A 25023-nucleotide genomic window follows, 5' to 3' on the forward strand; every position below is an offset into this window, starting at 1 on the left:
GGGGCCCAGGCAGATCTTGTCACTGGTGAAGCCGTAGGAATGAAAGAATAAGGACACACGGGGCCTGTGGCTAACTACACGACTTAGAGCTTTCCATTTTGAACATTTGTAAAGCACTAATTGGCCAGCAAAGCAACCAAGAGGGAGATTAGACAGTGCTCTTTGGGCTGGGGAGCAGAGTTGATAGAAGTTCAGATTTGGGAGCCCTAGTCACATCCTGGGCCCAGCATCTACTGGCTGGGTGACCATAAGAAAGCTATTTAGGCTCTGTGCTTCAATTTCCTCCTCTGAAAATAGGTGATCCAACGGTACTACCTTGTGACTTATTGTGAGAAGAGAGTCAGTTCGCTGTGTGACGCACTTAACACTGTGCCCAGCACACAGAATTCTCTGCCACCACGGGTCACCAGTTTGCACCCCCTGCTGGAGACGTCATCATGCAATTTATCTTTGAACCTACCACTGGTTGCGGCCTTCTCCCAGGTCAAAGAGAAAGCCGGCTCCTTTATAATCACTGCCTTCTGCATTGCTGACAGCTGCTCCTGTTCCTCCCACCTTTTTGCCACTATGAACAGCGGTGCAGGAAACAGCTTTTGCCGTTTTTTTTGCATTGCTTTTGCATTGGTGCTTTATTTCTACAGGACAGACTCCTAGAAGTATACTGACGGGTTTCCAGATTAGGGGTATTTTAATATTAGATATTTTCAGATTATGTTCCCCAAAATTTAGAACAATTCATACACCTACCAGCAATGTAAGAGAGGACCCACTTCCCCATTTACTGGCTACAGCTGGTTTTATCAATCTTTATAATTTTTTGCCAATTAAAAAGGTAAAAAAGAAAACTCGTTCTAATTCACATTCTGCTAGTGATTATCTTCTGAGGCAGAGAGCTCAACTTCTTTCCTTCCTCCTTTCTTCTTTAGCACAAGAACGCCTGTTTTTAGCTAAGCACACCCTATGCTTCCTTGCAGCTCAGTGTGGCTAAGCTCTGCTCAATGAGGTGTAAATGTTAGTGCTGTGTGAGACTTTTGAGAAGTGTCTGGAAGGGAAAGGGCAAACCCTTTCCCTCCTCCCTGTCTCCTTCTGGCTTGTGGAATGCAGATGTGATGACTGGAGCTCAGCAACCATCTTGAATCAGAAAGCAATCAGCTATAGATAGAAGAGCAGCAAGACATATAAGGAACCTGGGTCTGGGATGACTTTGATTCCACCATTACCAGCCTACACTGCCCAGCTCTTTACTTTTTCATGAGATGAAAACATATAAACCCTTATTAAGCCATTGTTATGCAGGGGCTATCTACTATATGCAACCAAATCTTGTCCTAATATGCCTTCTGATCCCCAAAAGTCAAAACTGAACATTTTTCCTTCCAGAACACAAGTAAACAACTATGCCTCTATGTTTCATTTGTTCTATTTATTTAGGTGTCCTCAAAGTGGACCGCTTACTTCCCCCACTCTCGGCCCTTCTCCCAAAGCCTTAGGTTTTGCAAAGGTGGTTTAGAATTTTTATTTTCAGCCTATTATGTTTTCCCACACAGTTCTCCTGTAGCTTAAAAATTAAGAACTCAACACAACAAAAACCACCTCGCAGCAGCACTAGCCCCTGAAATTAAAGCATATGCACTGACAGGTACACTGCTTCCTACGCTCCTGCCCGTCTCATCATCCCTGCCCTGCTTTCACTGTCCTTCCACTGGACAGCTTGACCGGCATTTTCTCAGCTACACTGAATAGATACTGTATGTTTTATGCCGTCTAGTGTCTGAAACCCCCTTCTGCTGCACTAACCCGTGAGTGGCATCTAGGGCCAGGTATACAGAAGGCCGCGGCCCCCCCTCCCGTGAACAGTCTGGAGACACCAGTCCACTGCCTTCCCGCCTCCAGGGTTGAACGTGGGAAGCCCAATGAGAGCCTAATTCTCTTTCCTTTCAAAACCTCCTCTTTCTTCTTACAAAGTTTTAAGATTTTTCTCTTTCTTCTTGGAGTTTAGGAATTTTACTAGAAAACAGGCTAAGTGTTGGCTTCATTGTGAACTGGATGAATCCACTGAATCTGAAGAATCATGTCTTTCTACAGTTCACTGAAATGTCCCTCTACTGCTTTTCTATTATTCCTCCATCTGTTCCTTTCTCTCCTTCTAGAACTTCTATTACCCCCACGCCAGGTCTCCCAGATAAGTCCTCTCCGTTTCTCACACGTTCATTCATTATTTCCATCTCTTTGTATTATTGCTCTGGGTTGTGAGGCATTTCTTCTCTTTGACCTTCCAAACCACTAATTTCAACTCTTCTATTGATCTTTGAATTCAAAAACCGTGTTTTTTTAGCTCCAGAAAGTGTCTGGCACACCTCCATCTCATCCCGCTGCAAGATCCTTCCTTGTGAATTCAAGTTCTTGAGTGGCCTCTCCATTCATCCTGCCTCAAAGAAGCGACCGCTCCAAGTGCGAAGCTTGGCTCCCTCCTTTCTATGATGGAGTCCCTGAAACCGTGTTGTCATTTGTCTTTGCCTGTTAGAGGACACAGCGTACCCCCTGTTCATGCAGCAGTAGCAAGCCTGGGGCTGGGACAGCCTGAGACCCCTTGTGCAAGAGAGCAAGTGAAAGACGCTGGTGAACTGGGATCTTCCTGCTGAAAAGTAGGGAGGAGAGCCTCTGCCCTTGGGTCCCCAGTCTGGCGACGACGGGAGAGAGAAGTCCTCTCCCACCTGCAGAGGCTGGGAGCAATCCTGCCCAGACCCCCCATGAACCGCAAGTGGGCAGCCACAGCCCCTCTCCTGAAATCCAGTTTTTTTTTTTTTTGGTCCTTTTTCTTTTAATTTTTTTTAAGTTTATTTTTTAAATTTACTTTTAAGTAATCTCTACACTCAGCATGAGGCTCAAGCTCATGACTCCTAGATCAAGAGTCGCACGCTCTTCCGACTGAGCCAGCCAGGCACCTCATCCTGGAATCCAGTTCTGATAGGACCCAAAAGCACAGACAGTGGAGAAGAGCTCCATTTCTAGAACAAGACTGACCTTGAGTCCAATCTCGGCTCTGCCACCAACTTGCTGTGTGACTTCAGGGAAATCACTTCTGAGTCTGTTTTGTCATATGCTCCCACCTCTAAACCAGCAGTTGTCTCCAGCATCCTCCTTAGGGGAACCAATCCCACCAAGCAGGTAAGCTTCAGGGAAAGTGCTTCTAAGCACTACATGTAGTTAATCATGTAACAGCAAGCAAGACTGAGTCCCCGGGAGGAGAGCAACAGAAACTGCACCTTCTGCTTCTTTTGTGATAATGGGTTGACAGAAGGATAAGGCTACCAGAAGAATCTGAAAAATACCGTAATATTTTAGCTTTTAACATTTTTGTGACTGCTCCTACCTGAACAGAATCTCTCCGGATTCTCTTAGGCAAACACTCTCTGCCACTCCCCCTTTTATTCTTTTATGTTGTCTCAAGACCTGAGGCCCATGGCCACAAAGGGAATGGATGCTGAGAGCCATAAAAGAGTCCAAGCTGGTTTCAGCCTAGTAACATTTACTGAGCACCTACTGTGTGTAAGGTACTGAGCAAGGTACTGCGTGAGACACAGTAAAGAGCAAGACACAACCCCTGCCTTACAAGAGCATGAAGTGACAGTCACGAAGGTCAGACAGGGGGTACAGGTGCATCACAAAAGCACGATGCAATGCAGAATGCAGCCAGGGCCGTGAGGAAATCAAACATGTGTCACAACGGTTTAAAAGGAAGGAAAACAGGGCACCTGGGTGGCTCAGCTGGTTAAGCGTCTGCCTTCGGCTCAGGTCATGATCTCAGAGTCCAGGGATCGAGCCCCACATCGGTCTCCCTGCTCAACAGAGAGTCTGCTTCTCCCTCCCTCTGCCTCTTCCCTGGCTTGCGCACATGCTCTCTCTCTCACTCTCTCTTTCTCACTCTCTCTCTCAAATAAATAAAATCTTTTAATAAAAGAAAATAAAAATAATGAAGTGAAATGAAATGAAATGAAATGAGCTCCAGCAGCCGGGGAATGCAGAAAAACCCTCCCAGAAGAGGTGCCAGGTTAGGATGGGCAGACTCTCAGGGAGCAAGAATGGGGGCCGGTAGGGGAAAAGGGTGGCAGGGGGTTGACCTGTAGAGTGAAGTCTCTTGAAGACAATGACCACATCTTATCTGGCCTTCATCCTTCCTCCCACGGCCAAGCACCTCACACAAGAGCTGGCCCTTCTGATGAAGGGAGGGTCTGAGGCAAGGACAGCTGGAAGTGGTGGGTAGCTGAACTGGAAAGAGAGGACAGGGGTCTGTGGGGAGAGATGGAGACCTGACTGAGGCTGAGAGAAAGGAGGTCACCCCAGCTTGGGGAGTCAGACACAGAACGTCTGTCTTCTGACCACTGGAAGCAAAGGGGTGACAGCACGACAGGGCAGCAACACGAGGTTTTGCACAAAGAGGAGGTAGAGGAAGAAAGGGAAAGCCCTCGATATAAGAACGAACAGAGAAAACCTCAGAGTTTAATCTGGCAAAGGAACCCCTAAAACACCCTGGGCACACATGGCCAAAGCTGCCTGATGCCCCGAATGCTGCCCTGCAGCTCCTCGGCCCCGCAGACGTTTCTCTGGCTGCAACCCCACCCGACCACCGGTCCCGGTGTGCCCCTTCCGGCCCCTGTCCATCACGGCCCTACGCTCAAGAAAGCACATTTCACTAAGGTCCATAAACCAACTTACCAGGAATACATGATGAGTTTCATAATCCCAGTCCAATAGGATATACCATCCCAGCACGTCTCTTTCCAAACAGAAGCCGCTGTGAAAGTAGGAGGAATAACTCCATTGACATCGATGTTCCAATATGGTAAGACTTGTTTTTTAAAGCTCAGCAAGGTCAGACCAACTTTAGCGCTCTAAGATCTGATTTCAACCTGTCCTTTGAAATGTCAAATACTTTTCCCATAGATCAATATTTGATATCACCATTAGCCCACCAGGTCGCAAAGCCTGTCCTAACTGTATCAAAGTCAACTTAAACTTCTTCGGTCACTATTCTCCTTTCCCACCATGCTCTGGATACATGCTGTGGTAAGTACACAAGGGTTTGCCTGGGGAATCAATCCCAAAGAAAGCATTGGCTCCATGGGAAAATACATTCTGGCAGGCCCAAAATACAAGCCATGGCCTCAGGCACTACCCAGCAGGAAAGGAACTCAGGAGTGCCCAGAAACAAACACCCCTGCCCTCAGAGCACGGGGCTGTTGAAAAGAGAGTGTGTGACAAGAGAGGGAGTGCCTGGCATGCCCCGACTCCTTGGCGACCCGCTGACACAGACAAGCATCCCGCACACTGTGCCTGCAAAGGCCTCCCGTCGCTGGTTTCTGTCCTCCAAAGCACCCTCTCTCTCCACACCTCCACACCTCACTCCACACCCGGTGGGCGACTATTCCACCTCCTTCACTGAGGAAAGTTGACTTCAGCTCTCTTGGGCCCCTCCTTTAACCTAAATGTTTCCGCATCTTCTCCTGGTCCTCTGCTCCCACCTCTCAGAGAGGCAGCTAGCTGCCTGAGACCCAGGGACAACCACTGGCCTGGGCTCGGGGCTCAGCACCTCCCTTCCTGGCAACCCCAATCTCTTCCCTCTCTTGGTCCTACCCTCTACCTGAACACACCTGCAGCTCTCCCCAGTCTTCCACAGAGCTCTGACCCTTGAGCTCCAGGCTGCTTCCCACTGGACACCCTGGCCTCCTTAGTACCGCACTATCTCACTACCACCCACCAGGTAACACTCTACCTGACCAGTGGTGCTGCTCCCTCCCAGGCCACCAAGACCTCCCAATTTGCTGAGGCTAGTGGCCTCAGGCTCTCCCACCTCTTGGTAACTTTTGACATAGTTCACTAGGCCCTCTTTCTGGAAACTCAGCTCTCAGCCCCTAATAATGACTTTGTCGCTCTGTCTCCTCCCATCCCCTTAGTCTCTCTGGCCTCCTCCACTGGCTCCTTTCTTCTGCTGGCCCCTTGCTTTTGTTCTCTCACCTTTCAGAGTTCTCTGCAGCCCTTGCCCCTGGAGGCCTAACCCCTACTTCCCTCTCCAGCTTCACCACCTCCTGTGTCTCACACTTTACGATCCAGCAACAAGGAAACCAACCCATACACAGAACACCCACTGAACTGCTTGAGGCTCACCCACTCACCCACCTGTTTCCCACCTGCTTCCCGCAGCCAGGCTCTGCTCAGGCTGCCCCCTTGGTACGACCCTGAGCCACAGCTCACCAGATTTCCCGATCCTTCACTACCAACAGTTGAGAAATATTAAGCCAACACCTCTAAAATACATATGCTTATTTGTAAATTAAATATACATTTTAATGTACCAACATGATACATACATTATAAAACAAATGATCACAGCAATAAAGATGAAATAAGTTAAAATAATTATTTTATATTATTCATCAATACAAAAACTTTCATTCCCATTGTTTTAATAAGAACATGTGACTCATATGCTTCCTTTTTTCAGTGTTTTTTCAAGATTTTATTTATTTGAGAGAGAGAGAGTGAAAGAGAGAGCATGAGCTGGGAGAGGGACCAAGGAAGAGGGAGAAGCAGGCTTCCCAATAAGCAGAGAGCCCTACCCAGGGCCTTGAAATCATGACCTGAGCCAAAGGCAGATGCTTAACCGCCTGAGCCACCCAGGCGCCCCTTTTTCAGTGTTTTAAATATACTTTTTACAGGGGCACCTGGCTGGCTCAGTCAGTAGGGCATGCGACTTGATCTCAGGGTCCTGAGTTCAAGCTCCACACTGGGCGTGGAGCCTACTTAAATACACTTTTTACAGATGTGCAATATACATACAGAAAAGTGCACACAACGTAGGTGCACAGGTCAAAGAATTCTCAGAGTGAACACATCCATGTAACCAGCAGCCAGATGGAGAGACAGAACATCACCAGCCCCGCCCCCCAGAAACCCACCGCTCCCCCTTCTATCACTACCTGCCCCCAGAGGGGTAGCCACTATTCTGATTTCTAACAGCACAATTTAGTTCTTTTTAAACCTTATATGAATGGGATCACACAGTTTATAATTTCTGTGTCTGAATGAACACTGCATCTGCGAAATTCATCCTGATTTTTCACTGAATTGTTATTCATTAACTCTAACCTGACTACAGTTGTCCGCTGTGGGAGTTCACCACATGTATCTGTCCATTCTACTGCTGATGGACACTGGGATTTTCCAGTCTGGGCTAGGACAGATGGTGCTGCTCTAAACATTCTTGAGCATGACATTTGGTACACATTTGTATGCCTTTCTGTAGGGCCGACACCTTGCAGTGGAACTGCTAGGTCATAGGGTATGTGTATGTTCAACTTCAGTAGATGATAATTTTCCAAAGTGGCTAACGCAGTTTACACTCCCACCAGCAGGGCGCGGGAGTTCTGGCTGCTCCACATCGTCCCAGCACGTAATATGGTTTTGTTTCCGTTTCTCATTTTAACCATCCTGGCAGATAAGATCTCACAAAGTAAGTATTACAGTTCCTTGTAAAGATGAGGAGAGTGAAATTAAGTGCCTCTCTCACGCTCACAAACCTAAGGGGAGTCAGAGCAGGACCCCAGGTCTCTGGAGTTCCCATTTGCAGAGAAATACTGTTTCCAACATAAACACCATAACAAAAGGCTACAGCACTAACAGGAGAACATGCTTGTGGACTATGCCCATCCTAACACTCAACTCATGACAGGAAAAGCAGCATAAAATGGTCTATCAATCCGACTTTGAGACAGACACACAGAAAAAGTCTGGACAGATATATCCCAAGTATTAATAAGATGATGGCTGATAAAAAAGAATAAAATCTTGCCATTTGCAACAACATGGGTGGACACAGAAGGTATTATTATGCTCAGTGAAATAAGTCAGAGAAAGAGAAATACTGTATGCTTTCACTTATGTGCAGAATCTTAAACAAAACAAAACAAAACAAAAAACCCAGACTCCTAAATACAAAGAACAAACCGGTGGTTGCCAGACCAGAGGTGGGGACGGGGGCACGGATGAAAGAGGTGAAGGGGATCAAGAGGTTCAAACTTCCAGTTATAAAGTAAGTCAACACCAAAATAAAAAGCATTTGTACAGCAAAGAAATCCATCAACAAAACAAAAGGCAACCCAGTGAACGGGAGAAGACAGTTGCAAATGACATATCCAATAAGGGTTAATATCCAAAGTGTATAAAGAACTTATATACCTCAACACCAAAAACACCCCAAATAATCAGATTTAAAAATAGGCAAGGGATCTGAACTGGTATCTTTCTAAAGAAAGATATACAAATGGCCAACACACACAAGAAGATGCTCCACATCACTCACCATCAGGGAAATACAAATCAAAACCACAATGAGATATGACCTCACACCTGTCAGAATGGCTAGTATCAAAAAGACAGGAAATAAGAAGTGTTGGCAAGAATGTGGAGAAAAGGGAGCCCTCATGCACTGCCTATAGGAATGTAAATTGGTGCACCCACTGCAGAAAACACTTGTGGAGATTCCTCAAACAATTAAAAATAGAATACCATATGATCCAGTAATTCTACTACTGGGTATTTACCCAAAGGAAACAAAAACACTAATTGAGAAAGATATATACACCTGTATGTTTGTTACAGCAAACATAGCCAAGATATGGAAGCAGCCCAAGTGTCCACGGATAGATGAATGGATAGAGAAAATATGGCACACATATATACACAATGGAATATTATTCATCCATAAAAACAATGGAATCTTGCCATCTATGACAAATGGATGGACCTAGGGGATATCATGCTAAGTGAAATTAGAGAAAGACAAATACAATATGATTTTGCTTACATGCGGAACCTAAAAAAACGAAACAAAACAAAAAATATCAGACTCTTAAATACAGAAAACCAATAGTTCCCAGAGGGGAAGTGGGTGGGTGACAAGCAAAATAGATAAAGGGGATTAAGAGGTACAAAGTACTGTACAGCATTAAATAAGTCATGGAGACAGAAAGTACAGCATGGGGAAGACATTCAGTAATATTATAATAACACTGTTTTGTGACACATGGTAATTACATTTATCACGATGAGCACTGAGTAATGTACAGAATTATCAAATCACTAACCACTATGTTGTACACCCGAAACTAATACAACATTGCATATCAACTATATTTCAACAATTAAAAAAAAGAAGAAGAAAAGAGATAATGGCTGTTTTTTAATTTTTTTTTGGTCTATCTTTATTTTCTTACTTTTCTACAATTAACATTTAATAATAAAGAAAAGAGGAGGAGGAGTCCAAGATAGCGGAGTGAGACCTTAGTTTCATCTGGTTCCAGGAATTCAGCTAGATAACTATCAAATCATTCTGAACACCTGCAAACTCAAACAGAGATCAAAGAAAAAATAGCTGCAACTCTACAAATAGAAAAACGACCACTCTCTGCAAGAATGACAAGATGGGAAAACTCACTTCAAAAAAGAGAACTAGAGGCAGTACTAACTGCCAGGGACCTAATCAGTATGGACGTAAGTAAGATGTCGGAACTAAAGTTCAGAATAACAATTATAAAGATACTAGCTGGGCTTGAAAAAAGCATAGAGGACACTAGACAATCCCTTTCTGGAGAAATAAAAGAATTAAAATCTAACCAAGTCGAATTTAAAAAGGCTATTAATGAGATGCACTCAAAAATGGAGGCTCTGACTGCTAATTAGTGATATATTAGACAAAATGATGGAGAATAAAGAAGCTGAGAAAAAGAGAGAGAAACAACTACTGGATCATGAGGGGAGAATTCGAGAGATATGTGACACCATAAAGCAAAACAATATTAGAATAATTGGGATCCCAGAAGAAGAGGAAAGAGAGACGGGGGCAGAATGTATACTGGAGCAAATTATAGCAGAGAACTTCCCTAATCTAGAGAAGGAAACAGGCATCCAAGTCCAGAAGGCACAGAGAAAATCCCTCAAAATCAATAAAAATCGGTCAACACCTCGACATATTATAGTTAAACTTGCAAATCTCAGAGATAAAGAGAAAATCCTGAAAGCATCTGGGAACAAGAGGTCTGTAACCTACAAGGGCAGAAACATTAGATTGGCAGCAGACCTATCCACAGAGACCCAAAGGACTGGCATGATATAGTCAAGGTGCTAAAAGAAAAAAATATGCAGCCAAGAATACTTTATCTAGCTAGGATGTCATTCAAAATAGATGGAGTGATAAAAAGCTTCCAGGACAAACAGAAACTAAAAGAATTTGTGATCACCAAACCAGCCCTACAAGAAGTATTAACAGGGATCCTTTAAGCAAAGAGAGAGTCCAAAAGTAACACAGACCAGAAAGGAACACAGACAGTTTACAGAAACAGTTATTTTACAGGTAATACAATGGCATTAAATTCATATCTTTCAATAGTTACTCGAAATGTAAATGGGCTAAATGCCCCAATCAAAAGACACAGTGTATCAGATTAGATTAAAAAAAAAAAAAAAAAGCAAGACCGGCAGACAGCCCATTGATAGGCTGTCTGCAAGAGATTCATTTTAGACCCAAGGACACCTTCAGATTTAAGGTGAGGGGGTGGAAAACCATTTATCATGCTAATGGACATCAAAAGAAAGCTGAGGTGGCAATCCTTATATCAGGCAAATTAGATTCAAACCAAAGACTGTAATAAGAAATGAGAAAGGACACTATATCATAATTAAAAGGGTCTATCCAACAAGAAGATCTAACAATTATAATATTTATGCCCTTAACATGGGAGCAGCCAATTATATAAGCTCATTAGTAACAAAATTAAAGAAACACATCGACAATAATACAATAATAGCAGGGGACTTTAACACCCCACTCACTGCAATGGACAGATGATCTAAGCAGAAGATCAACAAGGAAACAAGGGTTTTGAATTACACACTGGACCAGATGGACTTCACAGATATATTCAGAACATTCCATCCTAAAGCAACAGAACACACATTCTTCTCGAGTGCACATGGAACATTCTCCAGAATAGATCACATACTGGGTCACAAATCAGGTCTCAAGTGGTACCAAAAGATTTGGATCATTCTCTGCATATTTTTGGGCCACAATGCTTTGAAACTGGAACTCAATCACAAGAAGAAATTTGGAAAGAACTCAAAAACATGGAGGCTAAACAGCATCCTACTAAAAAATGAATGGGTCAACCAGGAAATTAAAGAATTTTAAAAATTCATGGAAACAAATGAAAATGAAAACACAGCTATTCAAACCTTTGGGATACAGCAAAGGCAGGAAGTATATAGCACTCAAGAAACAAGAAAGGTCTCAAATACACAACCTAACCTTACACCTAAGGAGATGGAGAAAGAACAGCAAATAAAACCTAAAACCTAAACCCATCAGGAGAAGAGAAATAATAAAGATGAGAGCAGAAATCAATGAAATAGAAACCAAAAGAATAGTAGAACAGATCAATGAAACTAAAAGCTGGTTCTTTACAACTAATGAATCATCGAGCCTTACATCGAAAACCGGGGATGTACTGTATGGTGACTAACATAATATAATAAAAAATCATTATTAATAAAAAAAAAATAAAAAAAAAAATAAAAGCTGGTTCTTTGAAATAATTATGAAGATTGATAAACCCCAGGCCAGACTTACCAAAAAAGAAAAGAGAAAGGACCCAAATAAATAAAATCATGAATAAAAGAGGAGAGATCACAACAAACACCAAAGAAATACAATTATAAGAACATATTAAGAGCAACTATATTCAACAAAATAGGCAATCTGAAAGAAATGAGTCCATTCCTAGACACATATAAACTACCAAAACTGAAACAGGAAGAAATAGAAAACCTGAACAGATGCAAAACCAGCAAGGAAACTGAAGCAGTATTCAAAAATCTCCCAACAAACAAGAGCCCAGGGCCAGATGGCTTCCCAGGGGAATTTTACCAAGCATTTAAAGAAGAATTAATACCTGTTCTTCTGAAGCTGTTTCAAAAAACTGAAATGGAAGGAAAACTTCCAAACTCATTTTATGAGGCCAGCATTACCTCGATCCCAAAACCAGACAGAAAGCCAACCAAAAAGGAGAATTACTGACCAATATCCTTGATGAACATGGATGCCAAAATTCTCACCAAAATACTAGCCAATAGGACCCAACAGTACATTAAAAGAATTATTCACCACAACTAAGTGGGATTTATTCCTGTGCTGCAACAGTGTTTCAACATCCATGAATCAATCTGTATGATACACTACATAAATTCAAAAAAGGACAAGAACCATATGATCCTCTCAACAGATGCAGAAAAAGCATTTGACAAAGTACAGCATCCTTTCTTGATTAAAACTCTTCACAGTGTAGTGATAGAGGGAACACACCTCAATATCATAAAAGCTATTTTTGAAAAGCCCACAGTGAATTTTATTCTCAATGGGGAAAAACTGAGAGCTTTTCCACGAAGGTCAGGAACACGGCAGAGATGTCCACTATTACCACTGCTATTCAATAGAGTACTAGAAGTCCTAGCCTCAGCAATCAGACAACAAAAAGAAATAAAAGACATCTGAATTGGTAAAGAAAAAGTCAAACTCTCACTCTGAAGATGTCATGATACTTTATGTGGAAAACCCAAAAGACTCCACCCCAAAATTGCTAGAACTCATACAGGAATTCAGCAACATGGCAGGATATAAAGTCAACGCACAGAAATCAGTTGCATTTCTGTACACTAACAATGAGATAGAAGAAAGAGAAATTAGGGAGTAGATCCCATTTACAACTGCACCCACAACCATAAGATACCTAGGAATAAACCTAACTAAAGAGACAAAGAATCTGTACTCAGAAAACTATAGAAAGCTCATGAAAGAAACTGAAGAAGACACAAAGAAATGGAAAAACAGGGGAGCCTATGTGCCTCAGTCGGTTAAGCAGCTGCCTTCAGCTCGAGTCATGATTCCGGGGTCCTGGGATTGAGCCCTGCATCAGGCTCCCTGCTCAGTAGGGAGTCTGCTTCTCCCTCTCCCTCTGTCCCTCCTCCTGCTCATTCTCTCTCTCTCTCTCTCAAATAAAGAAAAAAAAATCTTAAAAAAAAAAAAAAGGAAAAGCATTCCATGCTCATGGATTGAAAGAACAAATATTGTTAAAACGTCTATGCTACCTAGACCAATCTACACATTCAAAGCAATCCCTATCAAAATACTACCAACTTTTTTCACAGAGCTGGAACAAATAATCCTAAAATTTGTATGGAACCAGAAAACGCCCTGAATAGCCAAAGGGATGTTGAAAAAGAAAACCAAAGCTGGTGGCATCGCAATTGCAGACTTCAAGCTCTATCACAAAGCTATAATCATCAAGACAATATGGTACGGGCACAAAAACAGACACATAGATCAGTGGAACAGAATAGAGAACCCAGAAATGGACCCTCAACTCTACAGTCAACTAATCTTTGACGAAGCAGGAAAGAATATCCAATGGAAAAAGGACAGTCTCTTCAACAAATGGTGTTGGGAAAACTGGACAGCCACATGCAGAAGAATGAAACTGGACCATTTCCCTACACCATACACAAAAATAGATTCAAAATGAATGAAAGACCTAAATGTGAGACAGGAATTCATTAAAATCCTAAAGGAGAACACAGGCAGCAAACTCTGTGACCTCAGCCACAGCAACTTCTTGCTAGAGACATCTCCAAAGGCAAGGGAAACAAAGGCAAAAACGAACTACTGGGACTTCATCAAGATAAAAAGCTTTTGCACAGCAAAGGAAACAGTCGACAAAACCAAAAGATACCCGACAGAATGGAAGGAGATATTCGCTAATGACATATCAGATAAAGGGCTAGTATCCAAAATATATAAAGAACTTATCAAACTCAACATCCAAAGAACAAATAATCCAGTCAAGAAATGGGCAGAAGACATGAATAGACATATCTCCAAAGAAGACATACAAATGGCCAAAAGACACATGAAAAAATGCTCTACAGCACTCAGCATCAGGGCAACACAAATCAAAACCACAATGAGATACCACCTCACACCAGTCAGAATGGCTAAAATTAACCACTCAGGAAACGACAGATGTTGGCAAGGATGTAGAGAAAGGGGAACCCTCTTACACCATTGGTGGGAATGCAGACTGGTCCAGCCACTCTGGAAAACAGCATGGAGGTTCCTCAAAAAACTGAAAATAGAACTACCCTATGACCCAGCAACTGCACTACTAGAGATTTACCCCAAAGATACAAATGTAGTGATCCGAAGGGGCACCTGCACCCCAATGTTTAGAGAAGCAATGTCCACAATAGCCAAACTATGGAAAGAACCCAGATGTCCACCAACAGATGAGTAGATAAAGAAGATGTTGTGTATACACACACACACACACACACACACACACACACACACACACACAATGGAATATTACTCAGCCATCAAAAATGAAATCTTGCCATTTGCAACAATGTGGATGGAACTAGAGGGTATTATGCTAAGTGGAATAAGTCAATCAGAGAAAGACAATTATCATATGACCTCACTCATATGTGGAATTTAAGAAACAAAACAGAGGATCACAGGGGAAGAGAGGAAAAAATAAAAACAAGAAACCAGAGAGGGAGACAAACGATAAGAGACCAAATCACAGGAAACAAACTGAGGGTTGCTAGAGGGGAGGGAGGTAGGGGATGGGGTAACTGGGTGATAGACATTAAGGAGGGCACATGACGTAATGAGCACTGGGTGTTATCTAACACTGATGAATCAATGACCTCTACCTCTGAAACCAATAATACATTATACATTAATTAACTGAACTTAAATTTTTTTAATGGGTAAAAAGAATATAATAAAAAATTAAAATATAAGGAAAAAAACTATTTTTTTAATTGAGGCATAATCACATACCATAAAACTGACCCTTTTAAACTGTAGAACTCAGCAGGTTTTAGCATATTCACTAAGTTGTATGATCACCCCCACTATCTAATTCCAGAACATTTTCATCAGCCCCAAAAGAAACCCTATACCCATTCCATCATCTCCCTGGCAGCCACTAATCTACTGTCTCTATGGATTTGCTTCTTCTAGACGTTTCATAAAAACAGAATCATGCAGTATGTGGCCTTTCGTGTCTGGTTTCTCTAGGATGTTTCAAGGTTCATCCATGTTGTAGTATGAATCAGTACTTCATTCTTTTTATAGCTAAATAATACTCCATTGTATGGATGTACCACATTCTGTTTATCTATTTATCAACTGATGGATATTTGGATTGTTTCCACTTTTGGGTAGTATGAATAACACTACTATTGCTATGAACATGCCTGTACAAGTTTAAGTGTAAGCATCTGTTTTCAACTCTCTCGGGTACACACCTAGCAATGGAATTATTAAGTCACAAGGTAACTTGATGTTTAATTTTTTGAGAAACTGCCAAATTGTTTTCCAAAGAATCGACACCATTTTACATTTCCATCAGCGATATGCCCTCCTACAGAATGAAGGTGCCAGGGGCGCCTGGGTGGCTCAGTCAATTAAGCATCTGCCTTTGGCTCAGGTCATGATCCCGGGGTCCTGGGATCAAGCCCCGCACTGGGCTCCCTGCTCAGCGGGGAGTCTGCTTCTCCCTCTCCCTTTGCCCCTAACCACCATTCATTCGCTCGTACTCTCTCTCTCAAATACATAAAATCTTAAAAAAAAAAAAAAAAAAAAGAAAATGAAGGTGCCAAGCAAACCTCTCCAGGGCAGTTCAAAAAGATGATGCCCAGAGGAGTCACCACCAAAGTGGCCCCAGGTACACTGTATACCTGCACAGCACTTTATTAGCTAGGAAACACATGCCCAGGCAGACTGGAGGGCAGGGAGCTTGCTTTCAAATCTTTTATCCTTCATATCTGTCTCGTTCTTTAGAGTGCAGAGTGTGTTCATGTGGATAATCTCTGGTTTAAGGAGGAATTCCTGCTTTCACTGTTAATTATGGCTTCATGATACATCTTCTCTCAATGATCATTTCATTTGTATTATACTTATAATCATAATCACAACCACTCTGAAATCATTTTATACTTGAATGGTCCCACTCTCATTGTCAATCCTTTCCTTCTTTGACTTGCCCATAGATGGTGTTTTAATTCCTCTCTCAGTGACAGAAGCATGCCTTCCAATGATATTTTCCCCCAGAATGGTGCATGGGTGTAGCAAAAGCTACACACAAGGTGTGTCCTTACACAACTGAAAAGAATTTCTGTTACCATCTAATGGGAACTAGAACTGGGCTGAGAATAAAATTATTTGGTCACAACCTTTTTTCTCAGAACTCAATGGGCACTGCCCCACTGCCCTCCGGCACCTATGCTGTAGATAAGTCCGAGCCTAGCTAGATTTTTTCCCTTTGATTTTCTCACCTTTCTGCCAGGATGCTAATGGTATCCTCTCCTCTTTTTTGAAATGAAAAAATTATTTCAGCTGGATATTTTAAGTGGTGGCTAATTTTTGCTAATTTTGCCTGGTTCACAATGACCCTTATAATCTACAGATTCGGGTCCTTCTTCCGCTCAGAAAAACTGTGGCTTCCTTCTATGCCATTTGTTCTCGTCTCCAATCTGGTCCATTATCCACATCTGGGGTCTCCTCTGTTGCTTTCTTGTCCCTTCTGAGAGTACCAGTCTGTCCTCCTCCTGACTCCCTGACTTTCGGCAATACCACAATTCCAGATGCTGCCACCACGTGCTTTATCTCCTGACGTGCTCTGAGTCCACAAGCCCCTTCCTCATCTCCATCTGTTGACTCATCATCTCACCTTTCACAGCATCCAGAACTTCTCGAAGAGGACAAAGAAGATGATGTTCAAAGCTGGGAAACCTTTTACCCAAAGCTTCTCTTCCTCTATTTCTCGCATGCCTTTGCTTATTTATTTCCCTTGATACTGAGGATCTTTTCAGTGCCTCCTTGCTAGTGTTCCTTCTCCTATTTGTTCATTTTCAGATGAGGACAGGTGAGGTCTGGCCTGACATTTATCCAAAAATTGTAGACAGATTCTCTTTGGTCCCCTCTCTATTCACCCTTATGGATTCAAGGCTTCTCAGACGGGGCTGTGGGTGAAGGCCCAGCACCGTGTCTGTCACTCAGCACCTGGGACCACTCTTCGGTGACTGCCTTCCCATCTCTTGCCTCACTTTCCTCTTCTATAACACCAGAAAGTTGAGCTCATCTTTAAACATCACCAGGCTCTCTACATTTTTATGGTACTCTTATAAATCATACGGATTTAAACTTTCATTTTAGTTTGGAGCCAATTATCAAGGATTTTGCTAAATACATGTATAAACAAGTAATAACCTATTTCTTAAGAAAAACTCACTATACTTTATTTAAAATTAAGCAAATCACAAATATTAAGCTCAAGAAATAGACTTCATTTGATTATACATAAAAAAAAGAGAGAATTATAAATAATTTACCAAGAGCTAGCAGAGTACATGCCCCGGGGAGGTACTGGGTATAAAATGTATACAAGAAAAAAAAAAGGAAAGGAAAGGAGAAAGAAAGGGAGAAAGGGGGAGAGAGAGAGAGAGAAAAAAAAAAAAAAAAAGAAAGAGAAAGAAAGAAAGGTCCACAAGAAGCTATACACAACCAGTTGAGAGTCAGCCTTTCTCTCCCTGTCAATCTACCAAGCACCCCATCAATTCTAGAAATCTCTGTCTTGTCTAAACACTGAAAACCAGGTGGAAGCACTGTGATAACTACGTCATCGCTGGGCCTGTCTTTTCAGAGCCCACAGACGTTATAAAGGATAACACTGATGGAGAGCTTTTTATTGGCACACACTCTACACACATTATCCCACTTAATCCTGGCAACCACCTGTTAGGGGACTCACTCCTCCATGGTCTCTGGCACTCCAACATGTCCTGCTGGGCATGCCAAGAATGCAAGGTCCTGACCAGCCTTTACCCAGGCCATTTTTCAGGATTGTACTTGCAGAGAGCAGCCTGGAGGGGTGAGACAATGTCTCCCTCAGGGGTGAAAAGCAGGCTTACCTACTGCCTGCTATAAAGCAGCAGGTCCCCCAGATCAGTGTTTCTCAGCTGAGACACAGAAGCATAGCATCCATCTGGGCCCGTGGCATCACCCCCATGGGACGTGGAAGGAAGGGAAATGGACATACACGCTGATGCTAGTAATAAAGTCCTTTGTCTCTGACTCAGGCATTACACATACAAAGATAGAAAGTAGACAGGGAAAGTTCTGCCTCCTAACTCCTCCCAACCTGAGTCGTATAGCCCACCTCTCCTAGATCCCACGACAGAGCTCAGCATACATCTTCCTATCTTTAATTCCAGGTTTTGTCCTTCCACTCACACTCATCTGGAGTTTGCACTGCAACATGAGGTCAAGCTTAGCAAATCTTTCCAGCATTGAAAGCCAAATGCCCCAACAATGTAATAATCATTCCTTCCCTCGCTATTGTGTAACTTGATGGCTCATGAATTAAGCTCCTGTGCAAGTTAGCAAAGAAATCACTTCTTTTCCAGTCTAGTTTCCTGCTCTCACCTAAGCACCATATGGAATTAATAAATTATTGCTTTATAATAAGTTGTGAAGGCTCAACCATTTATAGGCCATATATACCCGGCTAATCTCCACTACTCTGAGACTCCACATCTGTTAAATAGGGCCAGTAATGGTGAGGCTGGCCCCCAATAGCCATCCTCCTCTCCTTCTTTAGTAACAGAAATTCTGGTTTTTAGATGGACACATGGTTTCCCTGAATAGAGATTACATTTCCCAATCTCCTTTACTGCTAGGTGTGGCCATATGACCAAGATCAGGACAATGGGATTCAAGAAATGTCATGCACAAATTCTGGAAAGTGGCCCTCAAAGGCTGGAATGCAGATGCAAAAGCTAGAGCTCCAGCAGCCATTTCAGGTCTTGAAGTGACCTCAGACTTGGAAGCCATTCCCAAGATAGCCTCATAATGGAAGGAGATAGAAAGAACCTGAGTCTCTGACCATGTGGGCTCTATAACTCCCCTAAGCTGATTACCTCTTGACTTCTCACACATAAGAGAGAAATTTCTATTTTATTTATGTCTTTGTTACTTTAGTTTTCTGTCACTTGTACCCCAAACTACAGAGATGGGTCCCTCATAAGGGGAGAGATAAGGGTTATATGAGAATTTATATCACAAAAGCTACCCAACAGATATCCATTTTTACATTCCCCCAACAAAGGGTCTAGCACTGTTTTCATACGTAGCAGACAAACTCAAACATTTGTTGAAATGAACAGGAATCTGGAAGAATGAAGGCCACTTCATTGTCCTAAAAATTTTTTAATGTTTTTACCAATTTATTTTTCCAGATGAATATCACTATTTTATCAAGTTTTATAGATTATCTCATTGGAATTGCCAACATTTGGAGATATGGTATTGTCACTATAACTGTTTAGACTTCCCTGGAAAGCTCCAGAAATTAAATGATGGCTTATCAACTGATTGATTTTCATCCTATCCATCCAAAAAGCATTTAATAAGAGGCTACTCAGTAACAAGCCTCGTCATAAAAATGAGACTTTGACATTAACAAACAAATGTCAGGTAAATAGTCTCTAATGCCACCTCCCCCCGTGCCCACCAAAATACTCAGGGAGATAGAAGAGGTCATACGAACCGACACCATCACTAAAGACTGAGGCTAATGTGCTAGTTTGTCCTTATCACCTTATCCAGCTGTTGATTCAGGATCCCCCTGCCTCTCTGCTTCACAGCCAACAAAACTCCTTTGATCGAGGTTCCTCAGCATAGTGCTATTTCATTTCCTATCAAGTAATGTTTCTGTGACTCTCCATTGTCACACTTATCTTCTCAGTGTTTGAATCTTTAGCAGTGGATCTGGTCTTCCCTCCCATATGGTGATGTTCACACAGCTGAACCTATTTTTGCTGAAGTTCTTTACATCACACACGTGCTACATTGGTGGGGTTCAGTCCAGTGCAGGTGTCTGCAGAGGTACTCACACAAGGCTCATATCATCATTAAGCCCATTATTACTGTTGTTTATTCAACCATTACTCTGTGACAGATACTTTGGTAAGCACCTTCCCATGCTAATATACCACTGAGTCCTTAGAATAATTCTCTAAGGTGGGCCTTGTTATCCCACCCATTTAAAGTGAGAAAACGCACCCTAGTGAGTGAGGCCACAGGAGGTTAGGTCACTTACCCAAGAACACACCATCCATAAGAGTATCTTCACTAGCTGTGGTAGTGTGTCCTTGAGCAAAGGCAGGATTTGAACACAGCTTGGTCGGCCCCAAATTCTAAACCATTTCTCTGTGTTCCATCCCCCAAGAGCTGAACAGTGTTTTCTGTTCTCTACTGGTACACATACTCCCAGCCACTCATCTGCTCCCTTCTCTTTGCTAAGCATTGAGGTTTTTCAACTCAATGAACATTAATCCTTTTTCTTCTTCCTTTCCTGAGGGGCAAATGGCTTCATACCAGGGTGGTGGACCCTGATATAAAGGACAGCTATTCCCCTTGAATTCTCCCCGATCCTTACTCACCAGCCCTCAGCTATGGTTTTCAGCACCAGGGCCAGTGCCAACCAGGGCTACCTTCCAGGTCTTTGGATTCAGGGTAATAAAGACACATGTGGGATCAGATATCAGATTCTTGTTGGCTGTTTCAGATTAAAGGCTCTTCACTGGGTTCTGTAAGCTGATCTCAGTCAGGCATTCAGGTCTACCAGAGGGATGGACTTCCACTTTTGCCAATTCAGGATCCCCCGCCACGAGCAGTCTGGGTAAATCTCATGTGCTCTAACTTGAGACCCATCTATAAGTTCTGGAGATTGTACAACAGGGTCTGACCTGCTATCCAAGCTCAGGATACATGGGGGACCACGGATGCACACCCCAGTCATGGGGCTCCCACACCACCTTAGTCCAGTCTGCATGGCTTTATCATCTTCCCAGGACTTCCTCCCATAGTTCTGATATCTCCCTTTCCTAGGATCTAGACACACACCCTTCCCACTGAGGTTGCTGACCCATCCTGAACCCCAGAATGTTGGATGGAGCCCCAACTTTCCTGCTTCAGAAGCCAGAGATTTCAGACCAAAAGACCACTGGTATAAGGCATGAAGAGACTCCTTGAGAAGGTTCTCAGAGAAGCTTAAGGGTTGAGCCACTGGCTGCAGCCAAGAGCCTCCCTCAGTCTTTTGCACAAGAAGCAAAGGTAACTAAAATGACCTCTCTCATGAGAGACTGGCTCCAACATTAGTGAAAATAAGAGTGTCAGTGGGAGGCCCTGGAGCACCCAGCTTCAGGGGGCAGGGGCAGAAGCCCTGCAGACAGAGCTGGAGGGGGATGGCCCAGTCACCAATACGCATACCATCATCTTCCTAGGTTACTCCTTCCTCACTGACCTTCTCTTACTCCTTCTCTGACTCTTCCACTGTGCTCTACCCCTCATGCTAGTACTCCCCAGCACTCAGGATCCTCCGCTAACCACGTAGAGCCTTCCTGGGTAATCTATCCCTCTCCTACCACTTCCAGGGCCAGCTATACAAGGATGACCCCAAGTCCCTCTCTCTAGACCAGTGGGGCATTGGAACCACCTGTGAAAACTGCAACATACAGATGACCAGTCTCTCTCTCCCAAACACCACAGAGGATTCTGATGCTCCAAAGACATTTTAAAGATGGGTTGTCCAAAGTCCAAAGTCTGACCCAGACCTTTCTCTGAGCCCAAGACTAGCAGGCCAGCTGCCAAATGCTATCCCAAAGGCACCCCAAACTCAGTTTGGCTATTGCCAAACCTGAATTCACTACTTCTCCTCAAATCAATACCCCTTTCCTATTCCTTATCTCTGTGATTGGCCCAGCCCCTCACATCACTTTAGTGAAAAACCCTGACCATGCCCTCCTCGCATCTGCTAAATCTACAAAGAGGGAGGCCTCTACCTCGGTTTCTCTTGAACCTGCCTCCTCCTCTCCATCCCCATGGTCAGGTTCAGGGACAACGTCCCCTCACTCATCTCCCACACACAAGTCTCCTCCCACACCAACCATCCTCTACACCAGGATCATAACAAGCTGTGTTTCCCTCCTCCTGTAACTCCGGAACGATTCTCTGCCGGCCACAGGATAACATCTAAACTCCCAAGCACTGCCTTCGAGTCCCTCTGAGTACTGACCCAAAACCACCTCTCTGACCTCGTCTCCTGCAAGTTCCTTCTCCCTGTCTTCATGAGCCTCACACTTCAGCAACACCACACGGGCTCACCGTTCCCGAGACGCAGCCTGCTCTCTCCTGCTTCTGTGACTCCCCACGATCTGTTTCCTCTGCTCAGGTCCCTCTTCACCTGGGAAACTGAAAATCTCTCTGTAAGATCCTGTGAGTCTGATTTCACGCCACGAGCTTCCATTTCCACTACTTTCCACCCCAGAAAGCACCACCATCACTTATCTACACTTCTCTGCCAGGTCTGTGAGCTCCCGAGGGCAAAGCCTGCAGTGTCAAGCCTAGTTACATGTCCAGTGGATGTTTACTTCATGAGTGAAAACCGCCAATGAGATCAAGAAGCAAAGAAAGCAACCCATCTTTAAAGCAATAAAAATAAAGCCACCTGCTATCCTGGAAACCATGGCAGGCATTGCTTCAGTAATGGACGCTTTGGGTGATAGATGGGAGTTCTGAAAAAGAAGAGCCAGCAACCAGAGAATTTGTCAGGGAATGCCTGCACAGGTCAAGAAAACAGTGCCGTGACCACCGACCACCGGGGTGTGAACACTGCAGCGTCTCCCTCACACTCGGCGCTCCAGCCACACTGGCTCTCTGTTGTATTTCGAATTCACCACCATGCCCCCGCCCCAACAGGGACCATGACCATGCAGCTGCCATCTCTGCACCTGGTCAAGTCCAACCAGTCTTTCCTCTGGGAAGCCACTCTGGGCCTCCCAGCCAATAAAGCCGCCCTGTTTACAGCCTCTAGGCACCCTGTACTCCTTTTCTGTAGCCATTGTCAATGCTGTAATTAATGTTTTCTATACTTGTTTGTTATTGTTTTTGTACTTATTTTTATACTTCTCTAACTTTGTTACTAGACTATGAGCTAAAAGACAGCAAGGACCAGACTCGTCTTTTTCCTGTACTGTGGCCCACACTCAGCAGGCCCTGAACAGAACTGGACGAATGATGGATGGATGCACGGACAGTCAGATGAACTGGAAGACAGGCAAGGACAAGGAACACGGCTGCCTTTCATCACTGCTACAATACTTCCTATCATCCAGCTCTCTTTACTCTGACTCAACCCACGAAAAGCAACCTCAGATTTTAAAACTGAGGCTCTCCATGGGGCTGGCTCAGTCTGTAGAGCAGGCGACCCTTGATCTTGGAGTTGCGAGTCTGAGCCCCACACTGAGCACAGAAATTGCTTAATTAAAAAAAAAAGATAAAACTGTGGTTTTCCTACTGACAAAAGGATGCATACACACCAGGGATATTCCTCTTCACTTGGAAAGCAGGCGTCACAGCAAACTGACACCCCTCGCATTCTGGGTTCATATCTGGTGATTTTTCTGTAATACCACGCTGCTCTCTCTGTTCCACAAGGATACTGGCTATGTTGATAAAACTGGGTTCCAAGAATCTCTCAGCCCTTAAGAAGCCCCCTAAGATCATGAGGAAGCTCCCTAAGATCAATACACGTGTTGCCAACAAACCACAGAGGCACTGCCTTTTCTCAGCCAGTCGCCACCACCAGATCCCAGAGCTGTACACTCAGTGAGGCCTCAGTTCCTCTTTCCCATGCACTTATGCTGTTGATCCAACAAAGGACTTTGACGCAGAGGTTTTCGTCAGCAATAAACGCTTGGTGGACATGGTCTACGTGCCACGTTATATGACCTGCAGGCAGTTGTTGAGGAATTGCAAGTGCAAAGGGATGTGCTAAAGTCCATAGGTTTGGCTGGGTGGGGAATCAGGACACCTGAGTACGAATCCCTGGCAAAGTCGCCGCTCTCAGCTGCAAGGTGGGAAGAGTAGCCTCAATGCCCTCTAACTTTCAGGACAGACAGACACTACATCTGACAAGTGCAAAGGCCACAACAGCGCTCATTGCAAAAGTGCCGGGTAGCAGAGATACGCAGAGATAGAGAAAGAAGCTAACTGGAACAACCCGCATCTTTTGAAAACAGCAAAAGAATGCTATGCATCAGTCATCAAGTAACTTCTAATCTTATCAAAAAGCTTCCCAACAAGAACAAATTCTAATTTTAGTTGTCAACCAATCGGCACAGGCATCAGTAATTACTGTACTTTAGCCACCTGCAAGTAAGATCAGGGTTTCCTGTCCCTAGAATGAAACCACACCTTAAACCCATCACGCTGAACTGAACTCAAGTTCAATTATCAGGAAATTAAAATAACTAAAACCAAGAGAAACTATGACAAGTACCTCTTCCAAGGAATCCCTATTTCCTTATCTCCCCTATGGCGCATCCAAAGTCAGCAGCCACACCTTGAAGCAGCACAGGGTGTGAGAAAAGACCCCAGAAGGGCCCTCAGCTTCTCCCACAGCTACGTCTTGGGCATCTGTTTAACCTCCCTGAGCTTTCGTCTTCTCCTCTGCACCTCAAAGACTGCCCTGCAAGAATCAATATGAGGCTGAAAAAGCAGGTGTCAAGAGACTTTGTAAAGTGTTGAGATATTTTATAATGAAGGGACCTCAGATCCAACAACCTTCCCATTTTCTAGATTCAAATCAGTTACTGGATACTCACCATTTACTTCATTTGTTCATTCAACAAACATTTATGGGGCACCCACTACGTGCTAGATGCTATGCCAGGCACTAAGGACCCGATGGTGAGCAAAGCAGCCCCAGTCCAGGAACTGACAGTCCAGGGACTGCATTACAACGCGCTACAGGAGACAGACATCAACAACCACTACACCACGGA

General features: G+C 43.6%; 1 protein-coding gene across 8 annotated transcripts in view; it reads right to left on the reverse strand.

Moving 5' to 3' along the window:
- Positions 1-25023, reverse strand: part of RALGPS1 (Ral GEF with PH domain and SH3 binding motif 1) — a 280227-nt gene that overhangs the window by 247436 nt on the left and 7768 nt on the right. For 7 of the 8 annotated variants that reach the window (XM_045790913.2, XM_045790912.2, XM_087869364.1 and 4 more), the window contains exon 2: positions 4717-4795. The exons of the other annotated variant lie outside the window; for it this stretch is intronic. The gene's annotated coding sequence lies outside the window, so the exon portion shown is untranslated. The remainder of the gene's footprint in view (positions 1-4716; positions 4796-25023) is intronic. 8 annotated transcript variants of the gene reach the window in all.

The sequence above is a fragment of the Ursus americanus genome, chromosome 18, assembly GCF_024610735.1.
Source record: "Ursus americanus isolate L20-20 chromosome 18, mUrsAme1.1.p, whole genome shotgun sequence".
Classification (NCBI taxonomy): Eukaryota; Metazoa; Chordata; class Mammalia; order Carnivora; family Ursidae; genus Ursus; species Ursus americanus.